This window comes from Pecten maximus, chromosome 3, assembly GCF_902652985.1.
Source record: "Pecten maximus chromosome 3, xPecMax1.1, whole genome shotgun sequence".
Classification (NCBI taxonomy): domain Eukaryota; kingdom Metazoa; phylum Mollusca; class Bivalvia; order Pectinida; family Pectinidae; genus Pecten; species Pecten maximus.
The window spans coordinates 27,080,500-27,100,233 of NC_047017.1; the positions used below are offsets into that span (position 1 = coordinate 27,080,500).

Consider the following 19,734-nt stretch of genomic DNA (forward strand, 5'->3'; position numbering starts at 1 on the left):
GTGGGTAAAGGAGATACCAATTATCAAAATATTTTATAATTACTTAGTTCCTGATTCTCATTTTCAGGTCATGGCATATCCTGGATTTGACCTAGATTTACATGACATGACAAGTTTCAAAGCAAAAGACGCTAATTCTTCCGGAACACAGGGTTTTATTTGAATTTCATTTTCTCAAAAAATTCTATATCATTCTATATCTTGTAAATATGTTGCCGTTGTTTATCGATTTTTATACTATTTTTGTAAATATGATATATTTTAAATGTAATTAATTTTCTGCTTGCATCGGGAATGCAGCCATTTTGAGACCATTCTGAGGGATTTGTCCATAAAAAAAAGACTGATAACGAGGTGGGATATATATTTTTTTTAAATAAACAAACTAACAGCATCAACAACAGATCATTCATATCCATTATCCGCAGTCGACATACTACATTGTAATATATAACGGACATCAACTACATATGCATTGTAACTACAGCAAATACACAAACTAATATTACAAACCAACCAAGACAATGTACATGTAATATACAAACTGTTTAAGAAACAATGCAAAACAGAACAATATTTAAAAGGCATTAACCGGAAAAGAAGTAAAAACCATTTGAAATGATTGAACTGTCGGACCTCTGTTTCCAACTTTTTTTACAATTAGCTATTATTTATTGAAATATTTAATTAATTAGTTGTTTTATTTTTTTATTCAAATATCTTATTTCTGATGTTTAATATTTATATGTTTACTTATATGTTTCCATAGTAAAAATAATTGTTCGACATTAATGAAAAAAATATATGTTCCGATGCCGGGAATTGAACCCGGGCCGTCTGGGTGAAAACCAGAAATCCTAACCACTAGACCACATCGGATATATCCTCACACGTGGATATACTTACATGATGTCTAAATGCTTAAGGGTTCAATATATCTATATTTGTCCTCCAGTATTATACAGGTCCCATAGATAATGTATCGTCAAGATACAGATCCCGATGTAAACCGGTTCGTTTTCAAAACAACAATGTATCCTACTCAAACTATGTTAGAGGTTCATAATGGCGAGGTACTTCTGACAGACTATAGTTACATCTCACTGTCAAGTTTTCAAAGTTTGGAACTAGGACAGAGACATGCTGCTATAACCACCATAGCAGTTTTTATTCAACGTACTCTTAATCCTTGTTATGGTGTTTCACCTTAACTGTATGATAATGATTAACTATAGTAAGTTGAAACAATATAATACCACTACAATATATGAAATATATATGGAGACCCTGAAGAAATGTTGATGTTAAATACTATATTTGTTTAAAAGTTATCTCGCCTTTCTTTCAATTTTCCTATTTTCCCTCACGGTTTGATGTTTGAAGAAACATATTTACAATGAAATGTAGAATAATTATATAGTATTTGTATCCGGTAAATCACATCTTTGACAAATAATAATGTTTATTCGAGTACTATGTTATCGTTTCGATAATTGATATGCTGATATTTCCTTGGTGTGGGGATAGGAGACACCAATTATCAATTAACTACATGATTACTTAGTTCTCGATTCTCATTTGGAGGTTATAACATATTCTGGATTTGACCTAGATTGACATGACATGACAAGTGTCCAGGCAAAAGACGCTCATTCTTCCGGAACACAGGGTTTTATTTGAATTGCATTTTCTCAAAAATTTCTGTATTAATCTTTATCTTGTAAATATTTTGACGATGTTTTATCGATTTTTATACTGTTTTTTGTAAATATGATATATTCTAAATGTCGGAATTAATTTTCTGCTTGCATCGTGAATGCAGCCATTTTGAGACCATTCTGAGGGATTTGTCCATCTAAATAAGACTGATAACGAGGTGGAATATAATCTTTTTTAAATAATCAAACTAACAGCATCAACAACAGATCATTCATATCCATTATCCGCAGTCGACATACTACATTGTAATATATAACTGACATCAATGACAAATGCATTGTAACTACAGCAAATACACAAACTAATATTACAAACCAACCAAAACAATGTACATGTAATATGCAAGATGTTTAACAAACAATACAAAACTTTGAACAATATTTAAAAGGCATTAACCGGAAAGTGAAAATCATTTGAAATGATTGAAATGTCAACCCTCTGTTCCAACCCTTTTTCGCAATTAGCTATTATTTATTGAAATATTTAAGTAATTAGTTGATTTTTTTGTTTTCAAATATCTTATTTCTGATGTTTAATATTTATTTGTTTACTTATATGTTTCCATGGTAAAAATACTTGTTCGACATTAATGAAAAAAATATATGTTCCGATGCCGGGAATTGAACCCGGGCCGTCTGGGTGAAAACCAGAAATCCTAACCACTAGACCACATCGGATATATCCTCACACGTGGATATACTTACATGATGTCTATATGCTTAAGGGTTCAATATATCTATATTGGTCCTCCAGTATTATACAGATCCCATAGATAATGTATCGTCAAGATACAGATCCCGATGTAAACCGGTTCGTTTTAAAAACAACAATGTATCCTACTCAAACTATGTTAGAGGTTCATAATGGCGAGGTACTACTGACAGACTATAGTAACATATCACTGTCAAGTTTTCAAAGTTTGGAACTAGGACAAAGAATGTACACTTAACCCTTGTTAACGTGTTTAACCTGAACAAATAATATGATAACAAGAAACTATTGTAAGTTGAAACAACATGATACCATTTCAATATATGAAACATCAATAAAAAAAACCAAGAAATGCTTATGTTAAATAGTATATTTGTATAAAAGTTATCCTAACCTTTTCTTCATTGTTCCCATTCTCCCTCGTGGTTTAATGTTTGAAATTGGGGTGGGTAAAGGAGATACCAATTATCAAAATATTTTATAATTACTTAGTTCCTGATTCTCATTTTCAGGTCATGACATATCCTGGATTTGACCTAGATTTACATGACATGACAAGTTTCAAAGCAAAAGACGCTCATTCTTCCGGAACACAGGGTTTTATTTGAATTTCATTTTCTCAAAAAATTCTATATCAATCTATATCTTGTAAATATTTTGCCGTTGTTTATCGATTTTTATACTATTTTTGTAAATATGATATATTTTAAATGTAATTAATTTTCTGCTTGCATCGGGAATGCAGCCATTTTGAGACCATTCTGAGGGATTTGTCCATAAAAAAAAGACTGATAACGAGGTGGGATATATTTTTTTTTTAAATAAACAAACTAACAGCATCAACAACAGATCATTCATATCCATTATCCGCAGTCGACATACTACATTGTAATATATAACAGACATCAACTACATATGCATTGTAACTACAGCAAATACACAAACTAATATTACAAACCAACCAAAACAATGTACATGTAATATACAAACTGTTTAAGAAACAATGCAAAACAGAACAATATTTAAAAGGCATTAACCGGAAAAGAAGTAAAAACCATTTGCAATGATTGAACTGTCGGACCTCTGTTTCCAACTTTTTTTACAATTAGCTATTATTTATTGAAATATTTAATAAATTAGTTGTTTTATTTTTTTATTCAAATATCTTATTTCTGATGTTTAATATTTATATGTTTACTTATATGTTTCCATAGTAAAAATAATTGTTCGACATTAATGAAAAAAATATATGTTCCGATGCCGGGAATTGAACCCGGGCCGTCTGGGTGAAAACCAGAAATCCTAACCACTAGACCACATCGGATATATACTCACACGTGGATATACGTACATGATCTCTATATGCTTAAGGGTTCAATATATCTATATTTGTCCTCCAGTATTATACAGGTCCCATAGATGATGTATCTTCGAGATACAGATCATAATGTAAGCCGGTTCGTTTTAAATGTATTCTACTCAAACTATGTTAGAGGTTCATAATGGCGAGGTACTTCTGACAGACTATAGTTACATCTCACTGTCAAGTTTTCAAAGTTTGGAACTAGGACAGAGACATGCTGCTATAACCACCATAGCAGTTTTTATTCAACGTACTCTTAACCCTTGTTATGGTGTTTCACCTTAACTGTATGATGATGATTAACTATTGTAAGTTGAAACAATATGATACCACTACAATATATGAAATATATATGGAGACCCTGAAGAAATGTTGATGTTAAATACTATATTTGTTTAAAAGTTATCTCGCCTTTCTTTCAATTTTCCTATTTTCCCTCACGGTTTGATGTTTGAAGAAACATATTTCCAATGAAATGTAGAATAATTATATAGTATTTGTATCCGGTAAATCACATCTTTGACAAATAATAATGTTTATTCCAGTACTATGTTATCGTTTCGATAATTGATATGCTGATATTTCCTTGGTGTGGGGATAGGAGACACCAATTATCAATAAACTACATGATTACTTAGTTCTCGATTCTCATTTGGAGGTTATAACATATTCTGGATTTGACCTAGATTGACATGACATGACAAGTGTCCAGGCAAAAGACGCTCATTCTTCCGGAACACAAGGTTTTATTTGAATTGCATTTTCTCAAAAATTTCTGTATTAATCTTTATCTTGTAAATATTTTGACGATGTTTTATCGATTTTTATACTGTTTTTTGTAAATATGATATATTTTAAATGTCGGAATTAATTTTCTGCTTGCATCGTGAATGCAGCCATTTTGAGACCATTCTGAGGGATTTGTCCATCTAAATAAGACTGATAACGAGGTGGAATATAATCTTTTTTAAATAATCAAACTAACAGCATCAACAACAGATCATTCATATCCATTATCCGCAGTCGACATACTACATTGTAATATATAACTGACATCAATGACAAATGCATTGTAACTACAGCAAATACACAAACTAATATTACAAACCAACAAAAACAATGTACATGTAATATGCAAGATGTTTAACAAACAATACAAAACTTTGAACAATATTTAAAAGGCATTAACCGGAAAGTGAAAATCATTTGAAATGATTGAAATGTCAACCCTCTGTTCCAACCCTTTTTCGCAATTAGCTATTATTTATTGAAATATTTAAGTAATTAGTTGATTTTTTTGTTTTCAAATATCTTATTTCTGATGTTTAATATTTATTTGTTTACTTATATGTTTCCATGGTAAAAATACTTGATCGACATTAATGAAAAAAATATATGTTCCGATGCCGGGAATTGAACCCGGGCCGTCTGGGTGAAAACCAGAAATCCTAACCACTAGACCACATCGGATATATACTCACACGTGGATATACTTACATGATGTCTATATGCTTAAGGGTTCAATATATCTATATTGGTCCTCCAGTATTATACAGATCCCATAGATAATGTATCGTCAAGATACAGATCCCGATGTAAACCGGTTCGTTTTAAAAACAACAATGTATCCTACTCAAACTATGTTAGAGGTTCATAATGGCGAGGTACTTCTGACAGACTATAGTAACATCTCACTGTCAAGTTTTCAAAGTTTGGAACTAGGAAAAAGAATGTACACTTAACCCTTGTTAACGTGTTTAACCTGAACAATTAATATGATAACAAGAAACTATTGTAAGTTGAAACAATATGATACCATTTCAAAATATGAAACATCAATAAAAAAAAACAAGAAATGCTTATGTTAAATAGTATATTTGTATAAAAGTTATCCTAACCTTTTCTTCATTGTTCCCATTCTCCCTCGTGGTTTAATGTTTGAAATTGGGGTGGGTAAAGTAGATACCAATTATCAAAATATTTTATAATTACTTTGTTCCTGATTCTCATTTTCAGGTCATGACATATCCTGGATTTGACCTAGATTTACATGACATGACAAGTTTCAAAGCAAAAGACGCTCATTCTTCCGGAACACAGGGTTTTATTTGAATTTCATTTTCTCAAAAAATTCTATATCAATCTATATCTTGTAAATATTTTGCCGTTGTTTATCGATTTTTATACTATTTTTGTAAATATGATATATTTTAAATGTAATTAATTTTCTGCTTGCATCGGGAATGCAGCCATTTTGAGACCATTCTGAGGGATTTGTCCATAAAAAAAGACTGATAACGAGGTGGGATATATTTTTTTTTAAATAAACAAACTAACAGCATCAACAACAGATCATTCATATCCATTATCCGCAGTCGACATACTACATTGAAATATATAACAGACATCAACTACATATGCATTGTAACTACAGCAAATACACAAACTAATATTACAAACCAACCAAAACAATGTACACATAATATACAAACTGTTTAAGAAACAATGCAAAACAGAACAATATTTAAAAGGCATTAACCGGAAAAGAAGTAAAAACCATTTGCAATGATTGAACTGTCGGACCTCTGTTTCCAACTTTTTTTACAATTAGCTATTATTTATTGAAATATTTAATAAATTAGTTGTTTTATTTTTTTATTCAAATATCTTATTTCTGATGTTTAATATTTATATGTTTACTTATATGTTTCCATAGTAAAAATAATTGTTCGACATTAATGAAAAAAATATATGTTCCGATGCCGGGAATTGAACCCGGGCCGTCTGGGTGAAAACCAGAAATCCTAACCACTAGACCACATCGGATATATACTCACACGTGGATATACGTACATGATCTCTATATGCTTAAGGGTTCAATATATCTATATTTGTCCTCCAGTATTATACAGGTCCCATAGATGATGTATCTTCGAGATACAGATCATAATGTAAGCCGGTTCGTTTTAAATGTATTCTACTCAAACTATGTTAGAGGTTCATAATGGCGAGGTACTTCTGACAGACTATAGTTACATCTCACTGTCAAGTTTTAAAAGTTTGGAACTAGGACAGAGAAATGCTGCTGTAACCACCATAGCAGTTTTTATTCAACGTACTCTCAACCCTTGTTATGGTATTTCACCTTAACTGTATGATAATGATTAACTATTGTAAGTTGAAACCATATGATACCATTTCAATACATAAAATATATATGGAAACCCCGAAGAAATATTGATGTTAAATACTATATTTGTTTAAAAGTTATCTCACCTTTCTTTCCATTTTCCTATTTTCCTTCACGGTTTGATGTTTGAAGAAACATATTTCCAATGAAATGTAGAATAATTATATAGTATTTGTATCCGGTAAATCACATCTTTGACAAATAATAATGTTTATTCCGAGACTACATGTATGTTATCGTTTCGATAATTGATATGCTGATATTTCCTTGGTGTGGGGATAGGAGACACCAATTATCAATAAACTACATGATTACTTAGTTCTCGATTCTCATTTGGAGGTTATAACATATTCTGGATTTGACCTAGATTGACATGACATGACAAGTGTCCAGGCAAAAGACGCTCATTCTTCCGGAACACAGGGTTTTATTTGAATTGCATTTTCTCGAAAATTTCTGTATTAATCTATATCTTGTAAATATTTTGACGATGTTTTATCGATTTTTATACTGTTTTTTGTAAATATGATATCTTTTGAATGTCGAAATTATTGTTCTGCTTGCATCGGGAATGCAGCCATTTTGAGACCATTCTGAGGGATTTGTCCATCTAAATAAGACTGATAACGAGGTGGAATATAATATTTTTTAAATAATCAAACTAACAGCATCAACAACAGATCATTCATATCCATTATCCGCAGTTGACATACTACATTGTAATATATAACGGACATCAATGACAAATGCATTGTAACTACAGCAAATACACGAACTAATATTACAAACCAACCAAAACAATGTATATGTAATATGTAAGATGTTTAACAAAAAATACAAAACTTTGAACAATATTTAAAAGGCATTAACCGGAAAGTGAAAACATTTGAAATGAACATTTTTTCGCATTATATGTTTCCTCCAACATCGAACCTTGAGCGAGAATGGTAAAATTGAAAGAAAGGTGAGATAACTATTAAACAAATATACTATTTAACATCAACATTTCTTCAGGGTCTCCATATATATTTCATATATTGAAGTGGCATTAAATCATTTCAACTTACACTAGTTAATCATTATCATACAGTTAAGGTGAAACACCATAACAAGGGTTAAGAGTACGTTGAATAAAAACTGCTATTGTGGTAATAGCAGCATTTCTCTGCCCTAGTTTCAAACTTTGAAAATTTGACAGTGATATGGTACTATAGTCTTTCAGTAATACCTCGCCATGATGAACATCTAAGATAGTTTGAGTAGGATACATTTGATAAAACGAACAAGTTTACATTGTGGTCTGTATCTTAACGATACATCATCTGTTGGACCTGTATAATACTGCAGGACAAATACACTGTATGTAAGCATGTAATTATATTCACGTATATATCCATTTCATTGTAAATATGTTTCTTTAAACTTCAAACCCTGAGGGAAAATAGGGAAAATGAAAAATAGGTGAGATAACTATTATACAAATATACAATTTAACATCAGCATTTCTTCGGGGTTTTAAATTTATATTTCGTAAATTGAAATGATATGAAATTGTTTCCACTTCCATTATTTAATTATTACCATAGGAGTTCAGGTGGAAGATCTTAACTCTTGTTAAGAGCACATTGATTATGATTTTTTTTACAAATGTAACTACAGTCTGTCAGAAGTACCTCGTCATAATGGACCTCTATGAGTAGGATACATTTGTGTTTTTAAAGCGAACCGGTATACATCATGATTTTTATCTCGGCGAATCTTCATTTATGGGACTAGTATAATACTGGAGGGAAAATATACAGAGCATATATCCGATGTGGTCTAGTGGTTAGGATTTCTGGTTTTCACCCAGACGGCCCGGGTTCAATTCCCGGCATCGGAACATATTTCTTTGTTATAATGTCGAACAAGTATTTTTACCTTGCAACACATAAGTAAACACATAAATATTAAGCCTCAGAAATAAGATATTTGAATAAAAAAAAGGTAGTAGTTTACTGTAAAAAAATGTTTGAAACAGTAGTTTGACAGTTCATTCATTTCAAATCATATTTACTTTTGTGGTTAATTTCTTTGAAACATAGTTCAACGTTTTGTATTGTTTGTCAAATATCTTGCTTATAATATGTACAGTGTTTTGTTTGGTTTCAATGCGAATAATGGATATGAATCATCTGTTGTTGTTGCTGTTAGTTTGAGTTTTTTTTCATATTCATATTCCACTTTGTTATAAGTGTTAAATTGATGGACAAATCCCTCAAAACAAAACTTCTGACATTTAAAACAAATCATATTTACAAAACTGGTATCAAAATCGATAAAACATCAGCAAATATATGCACAAAATATAGAATTACACAGAAGTTTTTGAGAAAATGTCAATCAAATAAAACATTGTGTTCCGGAAGAATGAGCGTCTTTTCCTCTAAGTGAAATTCAGGATATGTCATGTCCTCCAAATGAGAATCAGGAACTAAGTAATTATATAATATATTGATAATAGGTATCTCCTTTACCCACCCCAATTAAATATCAGTAAAACAATAATCGTACCAATAACATTATACACGAATCCACATTATCATTTGTCAAAGATGTGATTTTCCGAATACAAACACTTTATTATAATATATATTTCATTGTAAATATATGTCCACATACATTATAGCATGAACGAGAATACATTTGGTACATCATGGAAAAAATTAACATGAAGGTGAAATAACTTATAAACTGATGAAATATGAGACATCATTTCTCCGCGGGTTTTTTCATCAATATTTCAAATAATGAAACTGTATCATATTGTTTTAATTGATCATAGTTAATGAATACCACATGAGAATATAAACTATTTAACATCAACATTTCTTCGGAGTTTACATCTTTATTTCGTATTTTAAAATGGTGTTTTATTGTTTCAACTTACAATAGTTAATTAATATCATATGAGTTCAGGTGAAACACGTATTATATTGTTTCAATTGATAATATTTGATGAACACCACACGAGTATAGGTTGCTATATTGCATAAAAAAGGTGGCTGAAGTAGTATTTCTCTGTCCTAGATAGTTTGTAATGTGAGGTAAACATACTTGAAGGGACACCACATGGTGATGTCTATGATTAGATGGTACATGGAAATCTTATTGCCTATATACATAATCTTCACGTGACAACATAACTTGTTTGCTTCCATAAAACGGGAAAACAAACAAACTATGTCATACCCCAACGATACACAGTTAAAGCGTTGTGCTGATAGTTAAAGCAACTGATTTGGCCTGTGTAAAATTAAATACAAATCACATGGAATACATGTCCCGTTTTATTACTAAACCGCATCGGCATATAAAGTCTATTGTAGTAAATGTAATTAAACTGTTTAAATGTTTAAAAAGAAAAAAAATGGTTTCCATATGATTAATCAGAAGACCAAAGTGTAAACTGCAAAAATTTGACAGTGAGATGTAACTATAGTCTGTCAGAAGTACCTCGCCCTGATGAACCTCTAAGATAGTTTGAGTACGATACACTTGTGTTTTTAAAACGAACCGGTTTACATCGTGTTCTGTATCTTGACGATACATCATCAAACACAAATGTACACATGTAGAACCATATAGCATATAAAGAAGGTGTACGTATATACATGTTTGTGTATAGATCCGATGTGGTCTAGTGGTTAGGATTTCTGGTTTTCACCCAGACGGCCCGGGTTCAATTCCCGGCATCGGAACAATCTTTTTTCTTTTTTTCTTAGAAGTATTTTTACCATGCAACCCTCTTATAGCATTGATGATAATATTGAACGGTATTATAGTGTTTTAATTGATAATGACTAATTATTATCAGATGAGTACAGGTGAAAACACGGGAACTCGTGTTAGAAAAATAAAAACAACTATGATGGCTATAACAGTATTTCTTTGCCCAAGTTTTATATCAACGCTGGTAAGGCAGCTACTGTACATTTCCGTCCATCGTTTCTAACAGAAATAAATAGCATTTTACTTGTGGAAAGTTAAACCTAGAAATACGTAGTCAGTAAACATATCTGGGACTTATGTCAACAGAACACTAAACTTTTAACATAACGGCAAAATTCGTGGCTAAATCAGCGGGTAGAGCACTGGGTTTATTAATAGCTAAATCTAAATCAATGAGAGACTCAAATAAAATTTGTACATAAAGGCAATTCGTGTTTTAAACATGAGTTGTGGCGAAAAAGACGATCGGTATTATCACTTCAGCTTAAAGAATGGTTTAATGTGGAGTTAAAAAAAATAACTCTCTAATTAGAAATGTTTTCAAAAAGATATTTGTATCGGTCATTCCGACAATTGTCACGATAGTTATTTCTAAGTTAAATTAAGATTCTCTTTCATATATGAAGCCAGTATAGGACCACGAGAGTTTCTATAATGATATTTCATTGAATGTGTTTCGATGTGTTAAACTTTCTTAGCCATATGAGCTATTTTTCATATTCATTACCACAGGTGTCGAAGTTGACATCCAACTTCTAAATAAGAGGCATTTGGTCACACTATTTTACCAGTAGCTACCGTATAGACTATTTTAATGCATTTTTTATTTATTCAAAAACAAAATACTACCACCATTTATTTGAGCTAACAAAACGGAAAGAAAGTTAAATAATACCATTATTAAATAGATATAATTACACTTTTGCTGTGTATTGCATTAATATAGGGGTTTTTTCATCTACATTGTAATAATGAGCAGCAGTAGCCGACCTTCATATCTTCTGAGGTTTTGATTGATTGATTGCTTATATTAAACGGTCAATCGACAGTTATGGTCATTTGGGCCAATCAATATTTGGCTTGGTAGCGGAAATTTTAAAATGGTTGGTGTTAAAAACGCATGGTCATGGTCTTTATTTATATATAGACATGTATAAGGGTTGTAAATATAGTGCAGATGTATCAAAACAAAAACTTATGCTTAATAGGAAGTTATCAAATGATGATAACGGTGTGTGAAAAATAAGATACGGAATCATATTTTCGTAAAAAAGATCGAACTTTTTCAAATAGTCCACAGTAGACAATAAAGTTCTCATATTTGTAACTCAGAAGTATTTGTCACAAATTCAAGGTGTCGATCATCAAATGTAAGATAAGTGTGGTCAGTTGGAAGTCGAATGAGGACCTCTTCCATCCTACGACGTTTTCACTTTTGATGGCTTTCACCAACGTTTGACTTGATTTCGAATGGTTCATTATTTGTGTCAAGAGATCATCACCGCTGCCAATGATCCTGAATGACAGATTGGCGGTTCAATGTCTGTATGTGGAAGTGTCATTGTTCTGGGATGCTTGGCTAGAACATTCTTGGCTGCAGTGTAGACTCTCTCATTTCCTCAGATAACAAGATGTCCAGCTATCCACAGGAAAGTTATTTCGCATTTCTGAAAATTTGGTGGATCTGGAGAATTTTGGCTTGTTCAACAACAGGTATTGGATTACCATTCAGACTGAGAGGTGGGTCATCACGCTCCTGTGTTTTACAGAACTGATTGCTGACGGATTTGGGATTTTGATAACCTGAAACCGTTTTCATCTGATCATGTGTGAAGTTTTTTTAAGTGCTGTTGGATGCGGATTGCTTGTAAATACGTGTGCGAAATCCTGCGATTGAGTAACCGAGATAGTGTAAGGAAAGATTGACAGGTGATTGACATCTGCATTGCCATTGGCTGACAGTGCTGTAGATGCTTTCGAGAATGACCGGTTAAAAGAGAAAATGGCGGACGGACTCGCTTTTGTGTCCTGTCAAAAGCGTTATGTGACGAGCCTTAAAAACCGAAGTTGTTTATTGACTGAAAAGCTGTTGCACGGAGGTAGTGTGCAGTTTGTGTTTTGAAATGTTTGCACTTACAAATATCAGTTTGTAGTGGTTTATATACAACGAAACACACAAGAACAGTTTACCTGTTTATTTACTACAGTAATATATAAATATATACAAGACATACCATTTGGCGTATCAGGGGCTACTCACTCAATCCCAAAACCTTAACAAATTGACTCTGAGGTGTCCCTGCAGAGCAGCTACAAGATCGAGACTCAAAGGATACAGAGAAACAACTAGACCCTGGACGCTTCCAGAGAAGCTGCTAGACTCTGAAAACGAATCTGGAGATGCTGAATGAGAATAGAATATACAATAACTAGCTAGACCCTCAACGATATGAGAGAAGCTGTATATGCTAGCTAGACCCTCAACGATATGAGAGAAGCTATATATGCTAGCTAGACCCTCAACGATATGAGAGAAGCTATATATGCTAGCTAGACCCTCAACGATATGAAAGAAGCTGGAGCATACCGTCATAGAATATATTCTATTATAATATTGGAGGCAAAATTCCCCATGAATTAAAAGCCATGAATTAAAAACCTAAACATATAAAACTATTTCCCAGTTATGAGTGAGTAACCCAAAACTACAACCCAAGGTAGGAGGACACATGTTTACTGGAGCTCTTATACACGAGACTTCAGCTTGAAATAGCTGAAAAAACTATAAGGTATACATAGAATTATAATACTCAATAGTGAACATAGATATACAAAAAGAAGGTGCTGCAGGGGATGGCGGGTGGGAACGCAGAACACTTCCTTGCTGCAAGGCACAGAAAACTATACTGGGGGGTGCAAAATCCCCAACAGGGTGACCCCCAAAGTGGACGCTGATTGGCCAATCAACCACATCCTTCTTATCTCATTTACATATCAAAATGTACCGATACACATACACATGGCAAAAACAAAACATGTATACACACAATAAAAACTATAGGGTAATAAGTAATTAATAAGGCATGAAGCAAATTCGTTGTATATAAACTATAATTTAATCTTGAATATCAAATTATCATTTGGACATGTTTTCAGCGGCCGCGTCCTTTTTAAATTACAACAGCTATAGCATTGCCACGGGACAGTGGGTAAACCTGTGGCATACACACGTTTTGTGACGGCTTTGCTTTGTTCTCATAATAGAAATCAGTGTTATTTAGCCCCTTGGTTATAACACGAGACGTTTGTAAAAAGCTTTTGATAATTTTACCTTTTATAAATTCATAATTATGGAAAACACATCAAGGCGCCCAGTGTGTCCTTAGAGACATCAGTTATTGTTTTTTAAAAGTGACACTACAATGTATGTCAAGTAAAATGAATAATAAAGGATAAAAAAAACTAGCGCAAGTATACGTGGTGTATACTTATTACACGACTTGGATAATTACCAAGTATACGTGGTGTATACTTATTACACGACTAGGATAATTACCAAGTATACGTGGTGTATACTTATTACACGACTAGGATAATTACCAAGTATACGTGGTGTATACTTATTACACGACTAGGATAATTACCAAGTATACGTGGTGTATACTTATTACACGACTTGGATAATTACCAAGTATACGTGGTGTATACTTATTACACGACTAGGATAATTACCAAGTATACGTGGTGTATACTTATTACACGACTAGGATAATTACCAAGTATACGTGGTGTATACTTATTACACGACTAGGATAATTACCAAGTATACGTGGTGTATACTTATTACACGACTAGGATAATTACCAAGTATACGTGGTGTATACTTATTACACGACTTGGATAATTACCAAGTATACGTGGTGTATACTTATTACACGACTTGGATAATTACCAAGTATACGTGGTGTGTACTTATTACACGACTAGGATAATTACTAGGTACGTGTACACCTTATAAAGGATAGTGAGTGGGGTCGGACCTGTTCTCTAAAGGGATAAAGTATAACTGTATTGTTGTATTCTGCTTACAGAATGTATATATTGCTATGATTTTGTCAATGTTAGTTTTCAGATTGAAAGATGGAATACAACACTTAATATTTCTAAGTATTGGGTTTTCAGGTAGCATTTGTTGGATTTGAAGTGGTTAAGATCTTCGTATACACACGTTATCATTTCTGAGGAAATCAGCTATTTTTGTATTTTTGATTTACAGAAAATATATATGTATAGTATTTATATGCATTCTATTTACGTTTTTTAAAACCAAAAGTCTCAAATGACTTGTGCATCTTACAACTACAATCAATTTCAAGAAGTGTACATAACGAACACGTTCGTTAGAACCAGCATTGACTAACATGGAGAGTATTTGGGGGATTACGAACATTACATATTTATTCGTAAATTTAAACAAAAGTATGTCATTTCATAGGAAATATTTTCATAGAAATCATTGTTGAGCTTGTTACTTTCCTCTGTCCCCTTTGCTGGCTTCGCCTGCTAGTGGTCCACCCACTAGTCCGTTCGACCAATCTACTGTAGCCCACCGCTGAAGTACTCTGTGCCACTCTGGTAATGCATCCTTTACAACCTTGCCATTTATTACTAGCTTAGCTGGATATACAATTTTCGCCTCTTTCATATTCATTTTTGCCAGTCTCAGTTACCCAAAAAGTTCTTCCTTACTAACTGCATTTATTTCGGATAGTCCCTACCGATCTCAAAGCATGTATCATTCCCTAAATTGACCTCAGTCAGGATTCGTTCAATGTCACCATTATATCTACTGTCTGCAATAAGTGGGCGGGGCTTCATGTCTACATGCCAATCATCGTCACCAGGCGCACGTGCAGACCTGCCTATCCTGTGTGCTCTTTGTATACACACAGTGTTACCGTCAACAATTTTCAATTTGTTTTATCCAGTTTTCATTTTCGACAACGCAAGAACATCAGACAGGCAGATGCTGTTTTATTCCGGTCTTTGATTTTAAATCGCTGTCAGAAGAAATTAAAAAGGAGACAGGTATGGGTCATTTTCGAACACGAACCTCCTACAAGATTGAATAGTTATAAATATTTCTATCGAAACTTAATCAACTGGACAATGACATATAGACGAGATTGTGATTCCACGGTAGTGCACGGCCAATTCTCAAAAAATCAGTTGCCCTACCACGACAGTGCAATACATGTAGATAATATACTGAAAGCAAAAAAACAAAAACTGCAGTAACCTTCTTCACTCATTTTCTATTCCATCTGAAAGGTTAGAATATATTAAGAAGCTTCGTAAGTACGGTATCAACGTGGACATATATGGAAAATGTGGAAACTTAAAAGCTATTCAGGACTTGATCGTCAAGGGGAACTGAAGGCAGTGTGGAATGTCACAGCCGACTTGAGAATGAAAAGGGACTGTTTTGGTGTGCTTGATAGTCGATACAAATTCTACCTATCGTTTGGACACAAAAGATTTTAAGACCATGAAGTCGCTGGTAGATCATATTCAAAGGTTATCCCACGATTTTGACAAGTACAAAAACAATATTTTCAGTAGTAGAAATATTTCTCTTCTGAAAGTATTAGTGAAGTATTACAATCAAATTTATGTGGAATGTGTAGACGTCTACATAACCAACAACAATACCAGAGACTGTACAGGAATATATTGAACTTTACCTTTTTACGCGGAAACAATTTACCGATATGTCATAAAGCGACCGATATATAATGCCCTTGTGTGGTTGAAATGTTGAAAAAAGAGTAGGGTTAAAAATCCGTCATAAAAGCGAAACCGTAGTTCAAATTCCAAAATAAATTAACCGAGGGCAGAATATCAATAAAAAATAGACCTGCCTGGAGCCGTCTAAAAACAGAAGATTAAGACCAGTCGATCAGGAGGTGTAAGCGTCTTATGCTTCACCGACGACACTTAAAATATGAAGTCAAATCCGGGTAGATGATGGCAATCGTCTACGTAATCAAAATCTTTTTTTCTTGAGATGTTCATTCATATATTCTCTGACTTTAGTAGACTGTTATATCAAATCTCTGTTTGTAACGTTTCTCAAAACTAGCTGGGGTTTTTTTTTTTAATATTTCATTAATTGATTAATTTATTTTTTATTCAATATATTATTTCTGATGTTTGCTTAGATGTTTGCATGGTAAAAAAACTTGTTCGACATTAATAAAAAAAAAAATATATGTTCCGATGCCGGGAATTGAACCCGGGCCGTCTGGGTGAAAACCAGAAATCCTAACCACTAGACCACATCGGATATATCCTCACACGTGTACATGATCTCTATATGCTTAAGGGTTCAATATATCTATACTTGTCCTCCAGTATTATACAGATCCCATAGATAATGTATCTTCGAGATACAGATCACGATGTAAACCGGTTCGTTTTAAAAACACCAATGTATCCTACTCAAACTATGTTAAAGGTCCATAATGGCGAGGTAATTCTGACAGACTATAGTAACCTCTCACTGTCAAGTATTCAAAGTTTGGAACTAGGACAAAGAAACGCTTCTATAACTACTATTGCTGTTTTATCACCTGAACTAATACGATAATAATTCACTGTTGTAAGTTGAAACAATATAATACCACTTCAATATATGAAATATTTTTGAAAGTCCCGAAGAAAGTATATTTGTTTAATAGTTATCTCCCCTTTCTGTTCATTTTCCCCATTCTCGCTCGTAGTTTGATGTTTGAAGAAACATACATGTATATACAATGAAATATAGAATATCATTATAGTACACTTGCATTTGTACTCGGTAAATCACGTCTTTGACAAATATTAATGTAGATTCGTTTATTATGTTATTGGTACGATTAATAATTTTAATTATTTTTCAATAATTAATTTTAAATAAGATATTGAAAAAATAACAGTTTATTGTAAAATAGGTTAAAACAGAGGTTTGATAATTCAATCTCTCAAATGATTTTTACTTTTTTGGTTAATCCCTTTTAAACAGTGTTCAAGGTTTTGCATTACTTCTTAATATCTTGCATAGTATATGTACATTGTTTTGTTTGGTTTGTAGATTGGTTTGTGTATTTTGACATGGTAAAAATACTTGTTCGACATTATGAAAAAAATAGATGTTCCGATGCCGGGAATTGAACCCGGGCCGTCTGGGTGAAAACCAGAAATCTTAATCACTAGACCACATCGGATATATACTCACATGTGGATATACTTACATGATCTCTATATGCTGAATGGTTCAATATATCTATATTTGTCCTCCAATATTATACAGTTCCGACAGATGATGTATCTTTGAGATACAGATCACAATGTAAACCGGTTCGTTTTAAATGTATCCTACTAAAACTATGTTAGAGGTTCATAATGGCGAAGTACTTCTGTCAAGTTTTCAAAGTTTGAAACTAGGACAGAGAAATGCTGCTTCCGCCTCACGAAGTCTTCTTTGAATTGCATTTTCTCAAAAATTTCTCTGTAAATCTTTATTTAGGCATATTTTTTCGATGTTTTATCGATTTTTACATTATTTTTGTAAATATCATTTCTATTAAATTTCGGAAGTATTTTTCTGTTTGAATCGGGAATTTGACACCGATTAGAGGAATGTGTCCATATAACACTTATAACGAAGTCAAATATAAATATTAAAAGAAAATTCAAACTAACAGCATCAACAACAGATCATTTATATCCATTATCCGCAGTCGACATACTACATTGTAATACATGTATATAACGGACATCAACTACATATGCATTGTAACTACAGCAAATACACAAACTAATATTACAAACCAACCAAAACAATGTACATGTAACAAAATGTTTAACAAACAATGCAAAACTTTGAACAATGTTAAAAGGAATTAACCGGACAAGTAAAAATCATTTGAAATAATTGGATTATCAAATCTGTTTCTAAGCGCTTTTTTTTTTTACAGTAAGCTATATTTTTTTATTATAATTTTTTTTTTATTAATCAAATAACTTATTTATTATGCTTAATATTCATTGGCTTGGTAAAAATACTTGTTAGACATTAATCAAAAATAAATGTTCCTATGCCGGGAATTGAACCCGGGCCGTCTGGGTGAAAACCAGAAATCCTAACCACTAGACCACATCGGATATATAATTGCACTCGTGAACATAATTATATAGAATCTGAATAACCATTCCTGTTATTTTCTGGAAAAGAATAATTAATTTTCAGGTTGCTAAATGTGATAGCAGTTATATGGATCCGCGCCTGATATACCATAACCAAGATGATATTTATGAGTGTGACGTTACGATGACTACACTGTCACCTTCATCAGACTAATGACCAATGTGAAGCGTACTAGCACTGGCATATGTAGTGTCCGAGATGGTAATAGACTCGACCTTAACTGGTTTTGTCAGAATAAAGTGGCTTTTTTTCATATATTGATATACTACAATTTTTAGACTATTACCAATTAAGGTTTTTTTAAATATATTTATAGGTGTTTGCATATATATAGTATATCTTCATGAAAATAAGGAATATATATTGGATTCAAATTATGATTTAAAAATTGATTTGAAATATCCTAAAATGTCTGTAATTGTTGTTAGTGTGTTTGATAATCTTAATTGAAAAAAAATAAAGTAAGGAAAAAAATTTGGAGAATCCGGGTATCGATCCCGGTACCTCTCACATGCTAAGCGAGCGCTCTACCACTTGAGCTAATTCCCCGTCGAGAAAAATATGGCACATTTAAATGGGAGTATCTTTTGCGGAACTGACTAACTGATAAGCTTCAAAAGTACAAACTATGATCCAAATAATTATCGGTCTACATTAACTATATAGCACTAGCTATAAGACAAAATTGATGTTGAAAAGTTAGGCCGTTTGGTGCATAAGGCCTATATATCA

General features: G+C 32.6%; 11 non-coding genes across 11 annotated transcripts; 2 read left to right on the forward strand and 9 right to left on the reverse strand.

The window, feature by feature from the left end:
- Positions 1-807: 807 nt before the first annotated feature.
- Positions 808-879, reverse strand: Trnae-uuc. The gene has a single exon. It is a non-coding gene; the product is annotated as a tRNA-Glu (tRNA).
- A 1,445-nt stretch (positions 880-2,324) lies between these two features.
- Positions 2,325-2,396, reverse strand: Trnae-uuc. Its single transcript has one exon. It is a non-coding gene; the product is annotated as a tRNA-Glu (tRNA).
- A 1,286-nt stretch (positions 2,397-3,682) lies between these two features.
- Trnae-uuc lies at positions 3,683-3,754 on the reverse strand. The gene has a single exon. It is a non-coding gene; the product is annotated as a tRNA-Glu (tRNA).
- Positions 3,755-5,191: 1,437 nt separating this feature from the next.
- Positions 5,192-5,263, reverse strand: Trnae-uuc. Its single transcript has one exon. It is a non-coding gene; the product is annotated as a tRNA-Glu (tRNA).
- Positions 5,264-6,547: 1,284 nt separating this feature from the next.
- Trnae-uuc lies at positions 6,548-6,619 on the reverse strand. Its single transcript has one exon. It is a non-coding gene; the product is annotated as a tRNA-Glu (tRNA).
- A 2,174-nt stretch (positions 6,620-8,793) lies between these two features.
- Positions 8,794-8,865, forward strand: Trnae-uuc. Its single transcript has one exon. It is a non-coding gene; the product is annotated as a tRNA-Glu (tRNA).
- A 1,786-nt stretch (positions 8,866-10,651) lies between these two features.
- Trnae-uuc lies at positions 10,652-10,723 on the forward strand. Its single transcript has one exon. It is a non-coding gene; the product is annotated as a tRNA-Glu (tRNA).
- A 6,305-nt stretch (positions 10,724-17,028) lies between these two features.
- Positions 17,029-17,100, reverse strand: Trnae-uuc. Its single transcript has one exon. It is a non-coding gene; the product is annotated as a tRNA-Glu (tRNA).
- An 847-nt stretch (positions 17,101-17,947) lies between these two features.
- On the reverse strand, positions 17,948-18,019 carry Trnae-uuc. Its single transcript has one exon. It is a non-coding gene; the product is annotated as a tRNA-Glu (tRNA).
- An 868-nt stretch (positions 18,020-18,887) lies between these two features.
- Positions 18,888-18,959, reverse strand: Trnae-uuc. The gene has a single exon. It is a non-coding gene; the product is annotated as a tRNA-Glu (tRNA).
- Positions 18,960-19,478: 519 nt separating this feature from the next.
- Positions 19,479-19,551, reverse strand: Trnaa-agc. Its single transcript has one exon. It is a non-coding gene; the product is annotated as a tRNA-Ala (tRNA).
- Between the last annotated feature and the right edge of the window lie 183 nt (positions 19,552-19,734).